At 39.2% G+C, this 18,986-nt stretch overlaps 1 protein-coding gene across 4 annotated transcripts in view; it reads left to right on the top strand.

Moving 5' to 3' along the window:
- bcl9 (BCL9 transcription coactivator) overlaps positions 1-18,986 on the top strand; it is a 108,125-nt gene that overhangs the window by 41,217 nt on the left and 47,922 nt on the right. For 2 of the 4 annotated variants that reach the window (XM_079864628.1, XM_079864627.1), the window contains one exon: positions 17,856-18,010. The gene's annotated coding sequence lies outside the window, so the exon portion shown is untranslated. Of the gene's footprint in view, positions 1-14,986; positions 15,918-17,855; positions 18,011-18,986 lie in introns of those variants that run through there. The other 2 variants (XM_079864626.1, XM_079864629.1) reach the window with 2 other exon arrangements.

Raw genomic sequence — 18,986 nt, 5'->3', positions numbered from 1 at the left:
GGAGGGGGTATAGTCTAGATGTAAACACTGTTTGTGTGTGTGTGTCGCACTGTTAGTGTGTGTGTGTGCACGGTGTAATGGGTTCAAAGACTTCCAGCGCATTATGAGGTTGTGTTATATGTGTCCTGTGTGCGTGTGTTGGTGTATTTTGAGAAAAGGGGGCTCTTTAGGTAGGCCAGCTGTAGGGAACAGCTCCCCGTCTCTGATGACAGCTTTGGGCCAATGAGGTGATTTTATCATGCATGGAAAAGTACCAGCCCCACTTAAACATTGCACTGAACCGAGACCAGTTTCTCAAAGTCAATTCCATGTCTTTTCCGAGATATTCATAACCTTTGCCCTTCCGTCTTGAGCTTGTTACATTTACAGAATCTCATGCTGTAGTATTTAGCAACCTAGCCAAAAAAAAAAACATGCCTCTACCTCCATTTTAGGAAAACTCACAAAACTTTTGCATTTCCCTGAGAAACTTTGTGTGCACTCACAGAACTTTTGTGATTAAATAATATAAGGTGGGATGAAAAACTATATTTCAGTGCTTTTGCAAGTGAACGAAAAGTTTCTTGGAGGAACAAGCAAGCAAAAGCAAAAGCAATGAAACGATTTTTTTGTCCCATCCCATCATGGCTTTGTACTTTTCACACAATTTATGATGATATATTATTGATTATCAGACAATTAGTTAATCAATTATTAAATACTTGTTTTTGCGCGATTCTTTAATTTTGCGCAATATAATTTTATGACCTCAAAACACTTTTACAATAGTGCATAATTCGCAAACGTATACATTTTGACATTTGAATCATATTACCAGTTCTATATGTATAACTTTTCTGATGTAGTAAACTTGTTCGGTAGCTCACCTGGTACAGTATTGCACTTGTGTAGTGTCGTGCTTACATATGAGTCACCATAAAAAGGCTCAAAGACTTGTAGAAAAAAGATAAACTACAATGGTTACTTCAGCAAATGAGTTTTAATCTCATGTTTTCTATATCGGTTAGGTTTAAGGTCGGATTTAGTATAGGTGGTATGTTATTTTCGAACGCAATAGACCATTAACGTTTTAGCCTTACTGACCGGACATTTAATTTCCAAACTGCTTCAGTAAGTACAACCAACTGAATAAAATGTTGACATTCACCTGTTTTGGATAAAACTGAATACGCTTTTACTGCCACTCACTGGATATTTCCCTTTGAAAGTGTCAAAAAGTAATATTCTGCTGAAATATCTCTATTTTTTTCCAATGAGCTTGGGTTGGTATTTAGATATGGATACAACTCATAAAACATAATTAGCAAAGTTAAATGTTAACATGATATTACAAACCTTGTATGGTCTGTCAGGATTTTAAACAGGCAATCCTTTTAGTCACTCGGCTTTGTAGCACATACATTCTCATTTAAAGTGACTTTCGCTACAATAATTGCCAGGACAGACCCTCTGGAACAACCTGGGGCGGAACATGGAGAAGTGTCGCGCTCCAGGGAAGAACAGTGACAGAATAGGGCTGAAATCATAGCACTTCTCAGTTCCTGGGTCAACACTACTTGAGTTTGAGCCCACAACTTTTGCGTTCACAGCTCGGATCGTTTGCCATCACAATCTGGATTTTAAATACGTTATTTAAGTTCTGTAATCATCTACTCACCCTTGCGTTGTTCCAAACCTGTATGACTTTTTCTCTTCTGTGGAACACAGAAGATGTTTAGCAGAATGTCTGAGCTACTCATGTCCATACAATGAAAATAGTAAATAGCCAAGCTCCAAAACTGAAAAAAGCAGTCCATATGACTTATATTCTAAATCATTTGAAGTCATACGGTATAGCTTTGTGTGACAAACCATCCAATGTTTGCCATTATGTGCTGAAAATCATCCCCAAAGTCATTGTTGTCAAACCTGAAATGTGTTTGGTTTGAGGTCAATAACTCAAACCAAAGGTTGGTTGGTTCTTGCACATTTCATGAGCAATCATGATGCAAGAGGGAAAAACTTTTGGTCTGTTCCTCACATAAAACTATTACAATTCATACATACTACTTTTTGTTTAACTACCTTTGACTGTCTATTTTTATTGTATAGAAAAGATTCTGCAAAAATACCTCTTTTTTGGCCAGTTTCACTGAGAAGGTTTAAATCTAGTCCCAGACTAAAATGCATGTTTGAGCTGTCTGAACTGAAAGTAACTTGTACTAACATATCTTAAAGTGTCAGTGCAATTGTTTTGTCTCAAGATGCACACCAGTAATGTTTTTTTCTAGGGCACATTTATAAAAAGCTACTTAAATCTCCTATTTGAACTAAGGCCTAATCCTGGCATAATCTAAGCCTTGTCTGTGAAACCAGGCCTTTGTGTTCCACAGAGGGAAGAAAGTCATACAGATTTGGAGAGTAAATTACCCTGGAAATCCAGAGTTCTCGCGAGCGCACTCTGGCGTCGAGTAATTATTGTCTTTAAATATGCCCTTGTATCCGAGCTGCACCAATCACATCGGGTTATCTGATATAGGCAGGCCAGAGGTGAGCTAAACAGATGACGACAGCGCTGTGACGTCGAAGTCATTAGTAAACATTTCAAAATGGCTATGAATGAACACCAGTTGTTTGAAACGGCTTTGGCCGCTACAATGAACGAGTTAGACTTGGCTTATTATCTAAAAGAGGAACGGAAGACGGCGCTCAAATCGTTCCTTTGCAAGAAGGGCATTTTTGCTGTTTTGCCGACCGGATACGGCAAGAGTCTAATCTACCAGTTATCTCCTCTGGTAGCTAAGCGTATGGGGCGTATTGTTGTGATTGGTCGTAGTGTTATCCAATTGTGTGCAGTGAGATTTTCAAATGCATGCTTGGTTCCGCCCCTCGAGCTGGCCGATTTTCATTAGTCGATGCCAGACCATTAATCTTTCAGATTTAGGTCTGGATTTCCAGGCTAAGAGTAAATAACACAAATGACACAATTTCCCTTTTTTTGGGTGAACTACTCCTTTCATTTTACTAATGCAATAATCAAATGCAAGCTTCCAGGGTCTCACCTTAATAGAAAACTCTGTCTAGAATGAAGTGAAATAAAGCCAATTAATCAATTAACTTGATAAGCACTATAGAGCCTTTAAATTGTAACGTATTAATGTAATGCTGGTGGTCTACGCTGTTCATCTGCTGATCTAGGGTGGAATAGAGCCGCAGGCAAGGTTGAGTCAAGGTGCTGGGCTTAATTCAGACAGGGAGAGAAAAACTATATGTGAAGGTTAGGGTGAAAGACTGAACTGTATACTTCCACTACTATACTAGAACTAATGATTTTAATAAATAATGATACTCATTTGTGGTTTGGGTGTTATTTGGTGCTAAGAGGGCATTTGTGGCAACACTAAGTAGTTGAAAAGAGGGCAAAGAACTGTGTGTGTGTGTGTGTGTGTGTGTGTAAAAGAGAGATTGCCTTGCCTTTCTTGTAAGTGTGTGTGTGTGTGATATTTTTAGCTTGTTCCCTCCATGAGAGGGTGTGCTGCTGGAACACTATGCTTGTGTGTTTCGGAAACAAGCTCCAGTGCTAACAGCAAAAACTTCCATGGCGCACACATGTACACATAGAGACACAAAGTGTTCCCCTAAAATCAACTCTGTCCTAAATTGAGTACCAAAACTGCATACCTAGAAATGCTATGCTGAGGTTTTCAGAGTTTTATTTGGTCTTTATTTCTTTCTTATTAGGGTATTTATTCAAATAGCTGAATTGTGCACTTTGGGTCAACGTCTGTTGCTTTTAAATGTGCGATATTAATACTTCTGTCAGGACCACTATCGTCAAATACGATTGACAATTAGCATACAATTTGGATTGGTGGTATAGTTCTGTTCTGGGCAAGAACTATCTACTTAGCAAATGTGCCTTGTCTTAATTCAACAGTACAAGCTATTCTGCAATATTACATTTTAATATTCTTAAATTGTTTCCCAACAAATATTCTGCCTCACTCATAAATTACAGTTACGTTAAATGTTTTGCTAATTGCCATGTTTTTTTTTCTTCAAGTCAACGTGGTTCTATTCTGGTGCTGAATGGCCCCTTTTCAATCAATCAATTCCAGATCCAAGCCTACCCTGCATTATTTCCCACTGAACATTAAAATACTGCACATTACAGAAGTTAAATGTCTCGCGGATCCCGTTTCAATCGGTGTGTAAGTTACCCAGGTTTAAACTTGTCTTTAAACAGCAGCACTGCTCAGGTCAGAATGAGAGGACAACCTCTATCAGTGCTGATGGAACAGCATGTTGTATCCACACAAAGCTTGTAGATATTAACCTTCAACCTCATTTTTCCTTCCTCGTTTAGGATAGTTAATTACAAGGGCCTGGCCAAGCTCCCCCTATTGTGTGTGTGAAGAGTGTAGTAGACAGTCGACTCATTTGTAAGCACTAAACGAACACTAATTCACGGCCATGTCAGTGTGGCCCTTAAACGGGCAAAGACGGAGGTAATAACACTTCTGTTTACATTCGTAGAGGTCTACACTGGTGACCCGAACTGGTGCTGTGAGCTTTCATTCGCTTGCCCGTCTCTCTGGCTACAGAGGCCCCGCCCACTCAGGGAGTTCCAGCCACACAGATGGCTCCCTGATGGTCTGTTTACATCTTATTTGCATACAGAAATCTTCACGTCTTGTCGCTGTCAAAACAGACGATTGCGTCCGAGCCTCAAGTGTCAGGGATAGCCGCAGGGGTGCTACTCCTCATCTCAAACGCACAAGATGTACCATTACAAAAACTAGTTTTTCTCTTTTTATTGCTTTGAACATATCTGGACTCAGAAAACAGATATATTAGAAAATACGCAGGGAAATTAATTGATGTTATTCTTGATGCCACATGTGTTGTTTAGCAGTATTTGTGTTTGGATATAAGTGATCCAGGATGTGTCTTAACAAGGTCAGTATGGTTGTGTATAGTGAAAAGGTTTCATCGGAAGGTATTGATTTTTTAATTACGTATCTTGCCTCAAAATAGCAGCAGAATGGCGCTCACTCTATAACAGCTGGCCGCAGACCCGGGAGAGAATAAACCTCATTGATATTCAAACCGCTCTTTATCAAGAGGACAGAGACCTGCAATAGAGAGAGAGAGAGAGAGAGAAGGGAAAATAGAAAGTCATATTCACTATCTGCATTTGTGGAGCTTGCTTTTAATTCTTTTAATGTTTGGACCAAAACATTAAATTTAGTCTTATATGACCATTTTCCAATTAAATACACTGATTTTTGGCTGTTGGACCTTTAAGACTTTAGGTGCGGTCACATCTACTGTATTTCAGACGAATTTTCAGGGGAGTATACACAATCTGCAATTTTGCTTGAGGGCGAAAGATTTCCCCATGCAAATTTTCAAAACGGGTTTAAAAATTCGTCGCTTTGAACAGCTTAAAAAGCTGCATGTATTGAAAGTTACTTCAGTGTGTACTTCACACATAGCTACACTATTTACAATAGAAATGGGCCTTTTTTGCTCAGAAAAATTTCGCTAATCGTTAATTTCACCGCACATTTTCACATCTGTTATTACTTTCAACATCTATGCATGTGAACTGGGTGAAAAACCCAAAATACATTGTGACAAACTCACACAATAATTGTGACTTACAAACTGTTAAAGGGGACATATCATGAAAATCTGGACTTTTTCCATTAAATGCTATAATCGGGTCCCCGGTACATCTACCAACCCAGTAACTTTGTTTTGGTAAGCCTTTCTCTGCAAGCATGTAAAAAAATAAGACATCAGATTTTGCTTCCCTTCTGACATAGAAAGGGGATCTTATTATAATATTACCGCCCTTTAATCTGCACGTTTACACCCGTGGCGCCGCCATTTGGTTTTCACAAGCAACAACAGTGTAACCAGTTTTAACGCAATGGTAAAAGTTGGAGCAAAGCATACAAACAGTTCTGTCATTTGACCAAAAAACGTCACTGCCGTCTTATAAAGACCTCAGGGAACCATGTCAACTTGTATAAAAGTTAAACATGACTGTACATGCAAGTCAATGAGATGAATATGACTGTACATGCAAGTCAATGAGATGAATCAATGTACTGTAACTCCACAACAACTACATAAATGTATCCACTAACCATCCAGAAACGTCCAGGTGCAGTCTAAAAGTTGCAACCACTTCCTGAGTCTCTCCATAAGGCAGCACTGCGCTACTGGTTATTTTGAGATTTTGGCTGAGTGAGATTCGCGTGTTTTGTTATTGTATCCGAATGAAGCTTAAAGGTAGTAAAGGATCGGCCGTCTTCTGAACGGAGGCTGGAGCAGCAGCTCATTTGCATTTAAAGGGACACACAAAAACGGCGCGTTTTTGCTCACACCCAAAAAAGAGCAAATTTGACAAGCTATAATAAATAATCTGGGGGGTATTTTGAGATGAAATTTCACAGACGCATTCTGGGGACACCATAGATTTATATTACATCTTGTGAAAAGGGACATAATATGTCACCTTTAAGATTGAACAGAACAGTTAGTTAGTTCTGGTTCTGATTGGTCAGTCCAACATGCAGCTCCGTGACTTTTCAATGTTTGTGCATTCCAGACAGTCTGTGCATTAATTGAGGGTTTTGTTATGCCAATTTGTGGCGACAATTGACTGTTTTTGAGTGAGTCACTGATTTATTCATTCAACCGATCCGTTCAAAACACAGATTTATTAGTTTATTAATGAGTCATTGAATCATTAACCAATTCGTTTAACAATGCTGATTCATTCACGAACGAAACGTGGTAGTAACTGACAATATTTTGTCTAATGTATAAGTTAATCATTATTAACGTATTGAACTGTTTTTAAAGCAACATCACACTGTGCAAAGAGGATTTTTGTGGAGGATTCTTTTTCCTTACTTCCAATGTCAAAAGATCAATTCATAATGAATAATGATTTATTCACAATATGACCCCTTTTAAATGAAGTGATAAATATGCATTTTATGAGTTTTGAGTTTGTGTGTATGTATATGCCTTTCTGTACTGGAATAAGCTGGCGTGTATGTTTTTTAGAAATTCTGGATGTGCTGTGGGTTGGACAGTGTGTTTGTATGTGTTCTGGCGATCCTCCAAGCGGGTCGAGGGGCCCAGCAGAGAGCAGACTGTTCCAGGGTGGCTGGGAGGAATATCTTTCTTTAGTCTTGCTGTATGCCTTCATAAACCTTACAGCTTTCTTTTCTAACAGTGTTTCCCTGAGTGCACACTGCTGTTCTTTCCTTCCTCTACTGGCATCAGGCACAATCTATTCCTCCCTGTTTGATTCGCAGGTGCTGGCTCGTAACTTTGAATGTTCCTCCTTGCTCATTGTGAGGTAATGACTTCTGATTGTGGTGGATTGAAGCCAGCGTTTAAGCTAAATAATCTAGGCTAATGAATGTGCTGTTCAATTATTTATCAGACTCAACACGCTCTCTCTGCACAGTATATATAGACATCCTGCTGGTTGGCTGGCTGGCTGGCCTGATGACCTAGTGACTGACTGGCAGCCGTGCTGACTGGCCTATTTGCCAGGAATTGCTGAGTCACGCTGCCCATGGGGTGGAGGGGCTCTCTAGAGCCGGTCCCAGATCTGCAGGGAGGCACTTATACTGATTCTAATGTGTATTGATGTACATTTGTGTTTCACAAAGTCAACATTTTTCTGAGTTTGCTTTAAAGACCATAAATGTTTCAAAGAGTTCCTCTGTTGACATATTTCCTATGAAATCTATCTATCTATCTATCTATCTTCAAATTCACACAAGTGTCCTTAGCAGAACCGGTATAGTTCAACTACACTAAGTATAGTTGGTATAGTTATACTATAACTAAGTCTGACAACCAGAATATGTCCAAGACTTTGTCTTAATTTATTATTTAATTTATTCTTCATATAGTTATTGTTTCATATTTTAAACTAATCAAACTTTGAATCAAATGTTTTGAATGAGGATTTTGCAAAGATAGATCAACAGTGGTCTGAGGTGAGACAAACCACAATCCGGCGACAGGGTGTTGGGCGCCCTAGACTCGATGCAGGAGGGCAACAAACGCTATCCAGTCTGTTTACCTGGGCAAGTGATGGCACCAGGATACAAGCCGGTGGAGGGAGTGTGATTCTCTGGGCAATGTTCTGTTGGAAAACTCTGGGTCCGGTCATTCATGTGGATGTGAATTTGTGAAACACGTGCCACCTACCTAAACATTGTTGCAGACCAGGTACACCCCTTCATGACAGTGGTGTTCCCTGGTAAAAGTGGCCTGTTTCAGCAGGATAACGCACATGTCCGCACTGCACATATTGTTTAGGAATGCTTTGAGGAACATGAAGAGTTCAAGGTGTTGCCCTGGACTCCAAATTCCCCAGATCTCAGATTGAGCATCTGTGGGATGTGTTGGACCAACAAGTTCTTCGGTTTCACTTCGCAACCTACAGGACTTAAAGGATCTGCTGCTAACGTCTTGGTGCCAGATCCCACAGAACACCTTTAGAGGTCTTGTAGAGTCCATGTCTCAGTGGGTCTGCGCTGTTTTGACAGCACGCAGTGGACCAACAGCATATTAGGCAGGTGGTCATAATGTTTTGGCTCATGTACTACTAGGCACTCTAGTGTGTGGTTAACATTTAACAAATCCAAGTGATTAGGAGCAGTATTAGATCCATGGAAACATCAAGAGACACCTAGTAAAAACACTAAAACTCTTTGAACTGATCTCATGTTGCTGACTGAGAGAAAAGATGTGGAAATAAATGTTGTTGAGTGAAGAAAACCTCAGTCTGTTGAGCAAACGCCACAATGGCCTCCTCAGCCACCCTGACAACCACAAACCGCTACAGCTACATTACAGTAAACACCCTCTGAGACACACAATGAGAGACAATGGTTAACGTGAGAGGGAAGTGAAAAGATGCAGTTTGTGTAAATGTTTATTTTTGCTTAGATGTTTATTTGTGTCCATAGAAACTCTTGAGTGTCATGTGTTGAGGTATTTGTATCTCTAAAGGTAGATGGGAGAAGACAGGGACACCTGCATCTGAAATGTAGCATAGGGGTTGGCGTGCAAACTACAGCCACATAATGACTGGATACCTGCCTGAACAGATGACATGTGTAAACCCCCCATCAACACAGCCTTGGTGGTCCAGTCCTCACCTTCTAGTGTGGGACAAGCACATCCATTTCTGTTGAAGATAACATCTCACGGCTCAGGCAAAGCCCAAGAGAGACTTGTGTGGAATGCTATGGCTGTTTGGATATTCACTAGAACTACAGAATTACAACTATGCTATTTCTAAAAACAAGACATCGTGTCTATGAATGAGGGCATCATTTGGTACAGGGCCAATGATTAACATGTATATTTCCTATAATACCATTAACTAATGTATAGTTTATGTGGAACTTTTTGGGGGAATTCTGCCTCATTAGAAAAAAAAAACTCCATTAATTAAGAAAATGTATGGGATAAGGACACATCTTCCACAGAGAAAGTTTAAGAGGAAAACGCGAATAGATAACAAAATCATGGTGGCATCTTCACAATATTGTGGCTGTAAGAATGGAAGCTATTTCTTTACTCCAAGGCCCTGTTAACACATTAAGATGCGTCTTGGCCGATCGAATCACAAGTAGACGTGGGAGACGCATTTCCGTTTACCTGGTGTTTTAACCCGTTTCTTTAGTCCACTTTTAACCACTTCAGTCCTGATTTCTTCAAGTGGAGGATCTATGGGCACATAAATTAATGTGTTTTTCAGATCTTTCGATCTAATGGACAAAATAAGCTCACGCAATTTACATATGAAAGCGCTAAGAGACGACAGAAAACATACAGAGAGCATCAGTTTCGTTTCTGCTCTGACAGCCACAAGAAGACGCTGAACGCTGTGAGTGTGTGTTAGAAGTCAGGAATGGTGAGAGAACATTGTGCTTGGTGTGTTTTTTGTCTTCAAACCAAATTTGGGTCTTCAGCCGACAAAGTTTAAATCCGTTTCGCATAATGTTTACATATTAGGTCAGTAGGAGGATAGTAGATAGCCTTTGTGGCTGTTCGAACGCATTCGACCACATGAGCGTCTACACTACTGTCAGCATTATGTTCAACAGTATTCAGTTCTAGGACTTTTAGTTCCTTGTTCTTATTTCCCGCCACTCATCTGTCACCATGGACACTAACAATCACCACAGCTGTTTACCGTTTAGTTAATCATCTCTGTGTATTTAAGTTCCTGCCTGTGTTCTGTTCATTGTCCGGGAACGTCAATGTTAATTGTATGTGTTGCTTTGAGTTCACCTGTCAGTTGGTTCATTGTTCTTTGTGTTGGAATACCTTCGTCACCTTTGCCTGCATGTTTGCCAGCAACCACCCCTGTACGAAAGCAATCTGGTCGAATGCGTTTTTGACAAGCTCAAAATGTTTTAGACCCCATTTACACCTATATTTAGGGTCGTCCACTTGTGATCCGATCGAACAAATCGCATCTTAATACCAGGCCTAAAACACACATGTACATTACCTGGACCAGCCTTAAAAAAACCCTGTTTTTTTAAGCGTAATTTATTATACTATGGTTGCAGATATGAAAAAAATATAATCTTGGTAATATAATCTTGGTAAACATGCATTACTGTTCAAAAGTGGGGTCAGTCTTTTTTTAAGGGCTTTTTAGCTTTTTTTTTCTTTAATCAATTATGCATTAAATTGATCAGAAGTGACAGTAAAGACTCTCTATTTTCTATTTTGGATAAACGTATCAAAGAATTGTGGAAAAGAATGTATCACAGTTTCCACAAACATTAAGCAGAACAAATGTTTTTATCATTGATAATACGAAATGTAAGCGCAAAATCAGCATTGCCACCATATGAATAAATGATATCTAAAACAAGAAAGCAGTTATTTTAAATTTGAATAATATTTAAAAATCATATGTTTTACAGTAATTCTGATTAAATAAATGCAGCTTGGTGAGACTTCTTTCTAAAACATTAAATCTTACCAACCACAAATTGTAGGATGCTAGTGTATTTGAAGATTTTGGTCTTTCCCGAATCAAGTAGAAGGTATACTTGAATGACTATTTTATACACAGAAATGAACTGTCTGGAGACGTTGCCAAGATGGCAGCCGAGTGAACCGACTTGTCAGACTCGAACCTGCAGCAACTGAGCACTGACTCAACCTGTTGCTAACCACTGCACCATGGCTCCAACCTCTTATGATATTTACGTCGTATACGGAGCACGCGAGGCGTTTATGTAGCAAGCTGGTGTTGCTCTTGACTCTCTTTGTGTAAAACTGAAGCTGTTTAGCAGGGATAGAGAGAAATGTTTCCTATTACAGAGACAGAGTGTGCAACACAGAGACGAATGAGATAGAGGTTGAAGGGAGAAGGAGGGTAGAGTGGCAAGAAGGAAATAAACATTAGAGGAACAGAGAGAGAGAGAGAGAGAGAGAGAGCGAGAGAGAGAGAGAGAGAGGGAAAGGCAAGGATGGATGGTGCAACTAAGCTATGCATGCTGCCAAAATCGTAGAAATAAATTAAAAAGGAGGAGTGCGGGCCCAGCAGAGGAAGTTTGTTTTGCTGTGACGTTTGTGCAGAGTCGAAAGATCTTCTGTCCTGTCGAGGCGGATATGACTGCGGCCAAAAAATCTTTCCTTCAAACTTCAGCCAAAAGTTGAAGAGAGATCATAGCTCTCTCGCACTGGCAGCACTGAAATTTTTTTTAAAAAAATTAAAGCATTGCACACATGATCACTCAAGCATTTCACTTCTTCTCTAATTAATATACAGTTTTAACGAAACATGCCCAAGTTAAGTAAATGTATTATTTAATTTTGTTAACAACAATTAGACAGAAATTCATTTTGAAAACTCTCGTTTTAATTCAGAGCTTTGATATGCTATTATCGAATAAATTACGGCGCTTGATTAAATTGTTTGGTATTAAGTGGCATGTTGATGACATGTTAATTGTTCTTTTCAAAACACATTTGTGCGTTTTAATGCGGCTGAAGCAGTTGTAGTTGATATTTGACCCTGAGGGAAAACAAAATAGGGCTAGTTGTCATCATTTTTGTATGTTACCTTTTACATTATTCCTGTTTCATGAATCGTTTATGCCTCATTTTGCCGTGTGGATTGTAAATTTCTCTCACATCACTCTCTCGAATACAAATTTTAACCCTATAAAGCCTACTGTTCATATCTGATACACACATTTCTAAGGCCTGTTTTACACATATGCCTTCTGTTGTCTGATTGATAGTTTATATTTTTAAAGAAATTAAAGGCCTTTTAGTATAAAACATTTTTACCTCATTTTTATAAAGTAAATGTACAAATTTTTGTATTGTAAGTAATATTTCAAGATGAAAACTTAGCAACTTTGGTTTAGTTGACTATCTATGCATTTTATTTATTAATAGAAAAACCATGTAAAATATGTTTAGATTTAAATGAAAGGTTCAATAAACTGTTCCATTTAAAAATATTTGATTTTTATTCATTTATTATTTCATATACCAGGCCTTACAGAGTTAATATTTGACAGCGATCTGTGCCCTGGTGATGTTTGTGCTCTTTCATTCAACCAGATGTCACCTGGTGACACTTGATGGTTAAACACACCTGTGACATATGGCTTCAAGGGCTTATGTTTCCAACACATCTTCATCCCCATCGTCTTCATTATAAGAGCATCTAACAAAACTGGTGTCAAATCAACAGTAAGGTTCAAAACAAACATGAACGTGAATGCTTCTAGCTAGACATGCTTGATTTGACATATCACTGCCACAAGGGGCGCTATAACTTTCTGAGCAATTTAATTAAACCGTTAAAGAGACAGTTCACCCAAAATGAAAAGTCATAATTTACTCACCCTTATGTTGTCTCAAACCTGTATGAGTTTTATTCTTCTGTTGAACTCAAAAGAAGATGTTTTGAAGAACCAGTTGATGGACCCCATTGACTTCTATAGTATGGAGAGAAAAATACCATGGAAGTCAATGGCTACCATCAACAGTCTGGTTACCAACATTCTTCAACCTATCTTCTTTTGCGTTCAACAGATATAGTAAATCAATGATACCAAAACAGGAAAGCTCAGTCGAGCACATTAAAGTATGTAAACAGTGTCATCTGTCCCTGTTCTCTCCTTCATAGAGCAGCAAGGTAAAAGCTTCATACTCCACTAAGACACTTTCATGTTTTTTCTCTCCTGGAAGAGAGTAAATACATTTCCTTTCGATCAGCAGGGAAGCACTGTTTGTACGTATCACTGCTGGAGGAAAAGGCAACAGATCATCGGTTTTCCACTTCTTTGTTACCTGGGGGGACCCAGTTCGGGACTCAGCAGTGGGTAAAAAGCGAGAAAGCAATTGCTAACATCACGGGGAATTGAGCACACCCCAGGATGGAAGGAGAATCTGGTGCTGTTGTTTTTAGCCAGCCCCCCCAAACGGGGCGGTGTAATCGCTTGGGTTTGTTGGTGGTAGTGGCGGTTCAGGATTAGATTGCCAGCAAATGCATTTAATCCCATGAGTCTCACCTCTTCCTCAGCATTTAATATTCTGTAGTGTGAACAGCAGATTCTGTCAACTCTGAGCTCTCACTCACTCACACTAGTTGTTTTGTTGTCGTCGAAATTAAGAGAAATGCATTTTTGTCCCATCTCGCTTTCTATTTCAGGCTTGAATAAATTGCAATTTCTTGTTGTTTAAATAAGTAAATACATTTCTGCTATTGCGCTCAGCTTATACTTATGAAATCCTTTTGTATTCTCTTGTTTTGCCACTATAAGAGTTTGCTGTCGGAGTGTCTCAGTGGAACGGGGTGATATAAGGATTATGTCTCTCCAAATGACATTTAAACAAGAGGATCAGCAAAAGATTTTGGGAAAGATTGTTGGACCTGTGGTATATTCTAGTGCGAATGTGTTTTGACATGAACTATGTGCCCAATGGACAATTATTTATTTTTTTCTGTTGAATAATGCCGATTTCATAATAATATATTACGTGTGTTTTGATAAAACCTGTCAAGAGCATGTCATACCCCAAAATAAAAAATATAAAAAGGAAAACAATACAATAATTGAGCTGTAAAGTATTTGGTAGTGTACTTATTCAAGTGGTTGTATGGATTTCATTTATGCTGTACTTTCAACGCATGGATGCACTTCATCCAGGAATTGTTTGCCTATATTGTTATGAATGTTGTCGTCATATGCATTTGAAATAGTAGGGAAGATTGCATATTGAGTTGTGAAGATAGTGTCCAGACAGGATAAGTTTTGTTATTATATTACAATAAACACATGGATGTTGTGTGATCTCATCTGGAGTGCTGGTGGTGGTTATTGATGCTCAATGATCGCTCAATAGCAGGGTTTCTCTCTCTAATGTATGTTGGGCGAGAAATGTAAATCCTGAAGTGAATCTAAAACTGAGTGATTATAGAACACTTTACTCCACTCATATACACGGTTCCAGACCAGTCCATATGTAAAGCATGAGTTCTCTCTCTCTCTCTCTCTCTCTCTCTATATATATATATATATAAACGACAATGCAGAATTTTTTTTATTAGATTCGTCCCATATCTAGCATCATACATCAATCAAATGGCTGTAAATGTGACTATAATGTCATGTTTTGACACCTTCTCTCATGTCTCACTCTCAACAAAACAGCAGTACACCACCACGATTCACCGTGTCCTAGTGAGCTCTTCCTTGCATTGTTTGACCATTACCTACCTATATCTGAACGACAAATCATAGCGGTTGATTCGGAGCACAGTCGCCCGAACTGATGCCCGCCGTCAGTCACTATATTCAATAGCAAGTCAACCTGACCTAGAATTGCTACTTATTACAATATGGACTAAACCATCCGGCCGGATCATAGCGGGGGGAGGCGAGTGCACATCAGCGGCGCTCGCTGATTTCTGATGGGGGAAGCCATGTTAGTGCCGTGAGCTATTTTAATCACTTGTGTTTCACAAGGAAAGGCTGTGACTAGCACGTTTTGGGGAGAGTGAATCGCTCGTGAAGCCCCGTCGCGCGGAATCGGACACCTCTCTGTGTTTTTCCAACCGCACACTTTTCACCATTAAAATATAGCGGCTTTTCCCAACCACTGTAAAAGGAGAGCAGTCCAAAGGATAAAGGAAATAGAGTATCCTTTTTGCATCTAAAACACTTAATGTCGATTAACAAGGAAAGCATAGCCCTACAAGTGGTCCGATATATTGTCTATAAGGACTAACGTTGGTTCTCATATAATGTCTTTGTGTTTAGTGCAGCCAGCTGCGGTTATTATTTAAACCACTGCTATTTCTTTAACGTTAACGGATATCGCTCGCTCTAGAAACACACTGCAGACTTGATTTAAACCGTTTATTCTAGTGGATATCTAGCATACAAGAGCCAGCAGGATTTTAAGCTCTCTCTCTCTCGCTCTCTTTGGCCAGGAGCTTGATAAAACAGCTCCCCTCCCCCAAGCTTTGGCGAAACAGGAACAACTTCTTTGAGAGAGAAAAAGGGCTGCACAAGTTTGGGACGTCTTGGATCAGCCGTTTGGCCATTTGTAGTCTGGAGCTGAGATTTTTTTTTTTTTTTCATCACCGATTCTTTGGGTTTTACCTTGGATGGTCGGAGCCCTTTGTTAGCGAGAAGGCTCGGGCATCTTGAATTTGTCTTTGGAAAATGGGATACCTCTAGGATTATAATGAGGGGAACGCGCTCGCTTGTGGAATAACTTCACTTTTTTTTCAGTGGGAATGGAATTCGCGGAGCCCTGATTTTCTTTTATCACTTGCAAATGCTATGGGAAAAGTGCTTTGTGTGGAATATTTGCTGTTACCGTGCTCAACATGGGTAAGATTTGTTTTGCTTTCGTTCCTACTTTTCTTCTTCCATGCTCGATTGGCCTTGCTCCCATTGAAATATACTTGGGGAAACCCCAAAGAATGCCTTATTTAAGATCATAGGATTTAAAACACCACATTTAAATAGACTAAGTGCTTTTAATTTACCTTTATTGTGTTGTATTTATTTCCCTTTATCAATATGCATTCATAGTAAGACGCGTATAACTTTCTTGCAAATACCATTATGGCTGGAGATGCTAAAGCTTGTTTTTCCCACCCCGCGGTTTGTCCCACTCTCATACCTACGTTTAATCGCAACAATTAATTTTAAAGCATGTATTTCCGTGTGCACCATTTTTATTCGGTAACAGCACTTGTGTTCCTCTTGTAAACTCCTTTGCTTCTCCAACTTTCCTCGTTTTTTTTTGTCCTCTTCAGAGAATCCACCAGGTTACAAGGAAGTTCGTGAGGCCGCCGCTGCGTGTTTTTACAGCTCTCCATTGTTACATCAAACCCCATTTACTTTTCTTACAATGTTTCTAAAACCCTCGTTTTGAAACCGTATATCCAGCTGAACGTGATACACCACTCGACTGCAGATATAAACGGTGTTTTGTTGTCTATTAGCTTCCTCTGTGTGCAGGTATCTGTGTTGGGTTACTCGAGAGAGGCTAGTTAACTCTGCCCAGGCCTGCACTCAACAGGGTGTATCACAAATGGGCAAACACATAAACAACCAAGGTGTTTTGGGACTACATCTTATTCAGAAGATTGTCAAGACCTCAGGAAGTTTGGGTTTTGAGCTCGATAAGGTTGTCACAGTTGAGGAACTCTCATACTCTGCATACTTGTGATATTATTCAAAAGGAAAGCCCATGTTTGCTGGGTGTGGTTTGCCAAGCATGAATATACAACCTTAAATTCTTTTATTTATTGGTATTACAACCTCTGGTTACCCTGGTTTGAACTAAAGTGACTTTTAGTGCATTATGTATGAACATTAAAGTCTGGTCTTCCTATATAGTGTTGTGAACTTGCTGAGACTTGGCATAAGACCACAATTTGGATATTGATAAGGAATTAAGTGTAAGTTTTGTTTTTGTAGTCAAGAGTAAAAGCACACAGATTGTTTTTTTTTTTTTTACTTGAAATAAACTCACGCAAAATAACTATTACAGTGTGCTAATGCAATGCTTGTTTTCCTCTGATCTGAACCTTGACTTTGCCAGTTGTGTAGACTAACCCATAGTAAACCTCAGAGAAATCTTCCCCTGTTTCTTGAACTAGTCAGTGTGTGTGTGTGTGTGTGTGTGCGTTTAGAGAATGGAATCCTTGTTGTACCTATCCACAAAGTGAGTCATGTAATTGCTGCTGTAGGTTCGGTTTTGTCAAGAATTAGCATGTGGTGAAGTTCGTTAGAACGATTGGAAAAGGGGGGAAGTTCTTGTGTTTCTTGGGTTTATTCTGGCAAATGTTCTATTCGTTTTGGCTTCGCCTCATCACAGCATTCAGCAATAATGCCCGGTATTTGTCCCAGGTCACTGTGCAGCAAGTGAAGCCCAACTCTAAACTTATTTAGGGGTTTCTGAAATATTGCATACTGTGATATTTGAGAACAGCTTGGTTTTTCTTCATTGAATCTCGGTTTCTTGCTGCCGAGTAATGCAGAACGGCATTGGCATTATTTGGAATCTCGCTTACAAAAATAGCTTCCCGGTTTTGCCTTCATTCCTGCACTTTCCATGAAATCTCATCCTCGCTTTTATGAGCTATACATAATCTCAGTGCAACCAGTTCTACCTGACACCTAAGAATAAATGTTCAAATAAGTAAATCGCACAACAACCTCTTACTTCCTCCAACAGACATCTACCACTGTCCTCAGATCTTCTGTGGTTATGTGTAGGTTTGTGGTCTGACTCTGGTTTCTTTTTTTTCTCCACAGGTGTTCGGATAGTGTCTGTGATCTCCTGAGCTCACTGGTTTAATCTACGGGAGAAGAGCCGGACACAAATTCAAACACTATTTACAGTGGAAATTATTTGCACGCTCTTCAGATGAGGGAGAACAGGAGACTCTGAAACCTGAGGGGCGTTCAAGGTAAGATAACTGTTGTGCAATGCACATACCATCTTGTTTTACACAGATCTGAAATGTAGGCTAGGCTTAAATATTTAAGACCTTTCAGATTCTGCTAAGAATGAATCACAATATTATTGTACTTAAAATCAGTTGTGCTCCTCCTATTATAAAATGGGAGACCCTGGAAATCTATTCGAGTAAGAGAGCCCAGTAGATTGATTTGAATGGGATTGGTTGATTGAATATATATTAATAGTTGAGTTTGCTAAAGTAGACTATGCATTACTTTTCCCCATGCTTGAGATTTGAGTTTGATACATTAAATTGTGTGTCTTGAGGAGAGGTTTGCTATTGCTTTAAAGGAATGGTACACCCAAAGATTCCAAACTTTCTATCTTCTGGAGAAAGTTGAGCTTGTTCTGGCTGTTTTGTTCCATGTTGTTACAATTAATAGAGACAAAAAGTAGTCATGCTATGCTCCAAATTCTTATGGAATTTTTGTATGTGGAACAAGCCAAAAGCTAAGTCGTTATTCACTGATAATGTCATTGAGTTCAATTTGAGAACTGGAGTAGAGTATTTTGTGAATGAATTGCTAAACCTGATTTTGTGAACCAGCTCATTCAATTCATGCCAAATATTCACTCAAAGAATAATGTTGTTATTTAATGGCTTCAAGAGATTTGTGATGTATTGCACATTTGGTCCATTTGCATTCTTAAGCTTAAAAACTCTAGTCCCCATAAATTGCAATTGCATGGAAGAAAAAATTGAATACAGGAGTGAGTAAATAATGACAATTTGGATCAAATGGGTAAAAATCTTGTCCACATTGAATAAACGACTCAAACCATATTTAGGAACCAGAATATTATAGAGACTGGACACTGGTGTAGGAAGGAACCACGTTGCAACATGCTAAAAAAAATACACACCTGACCATTGTGGCTTCAAGTTTTGCATAGGCAAGCATCACTCATGTTCATGTAATCGA

The sequence above is a fragment of the Squalius cephalus genome (genome assembly GCF_949319135.1).
Source record: "Squalius cephalus genome assembly, chromosome: 2".
Lineage (NCBI taxonomy): Eukaryota > Metazoa > Chordata > Actinopteri > Cypriniformes > Leuciscidae > Squalius > Squalius cephalus.
This window is presented reverse-complemented; position numbering and strand designations above follow the sequence as displayed.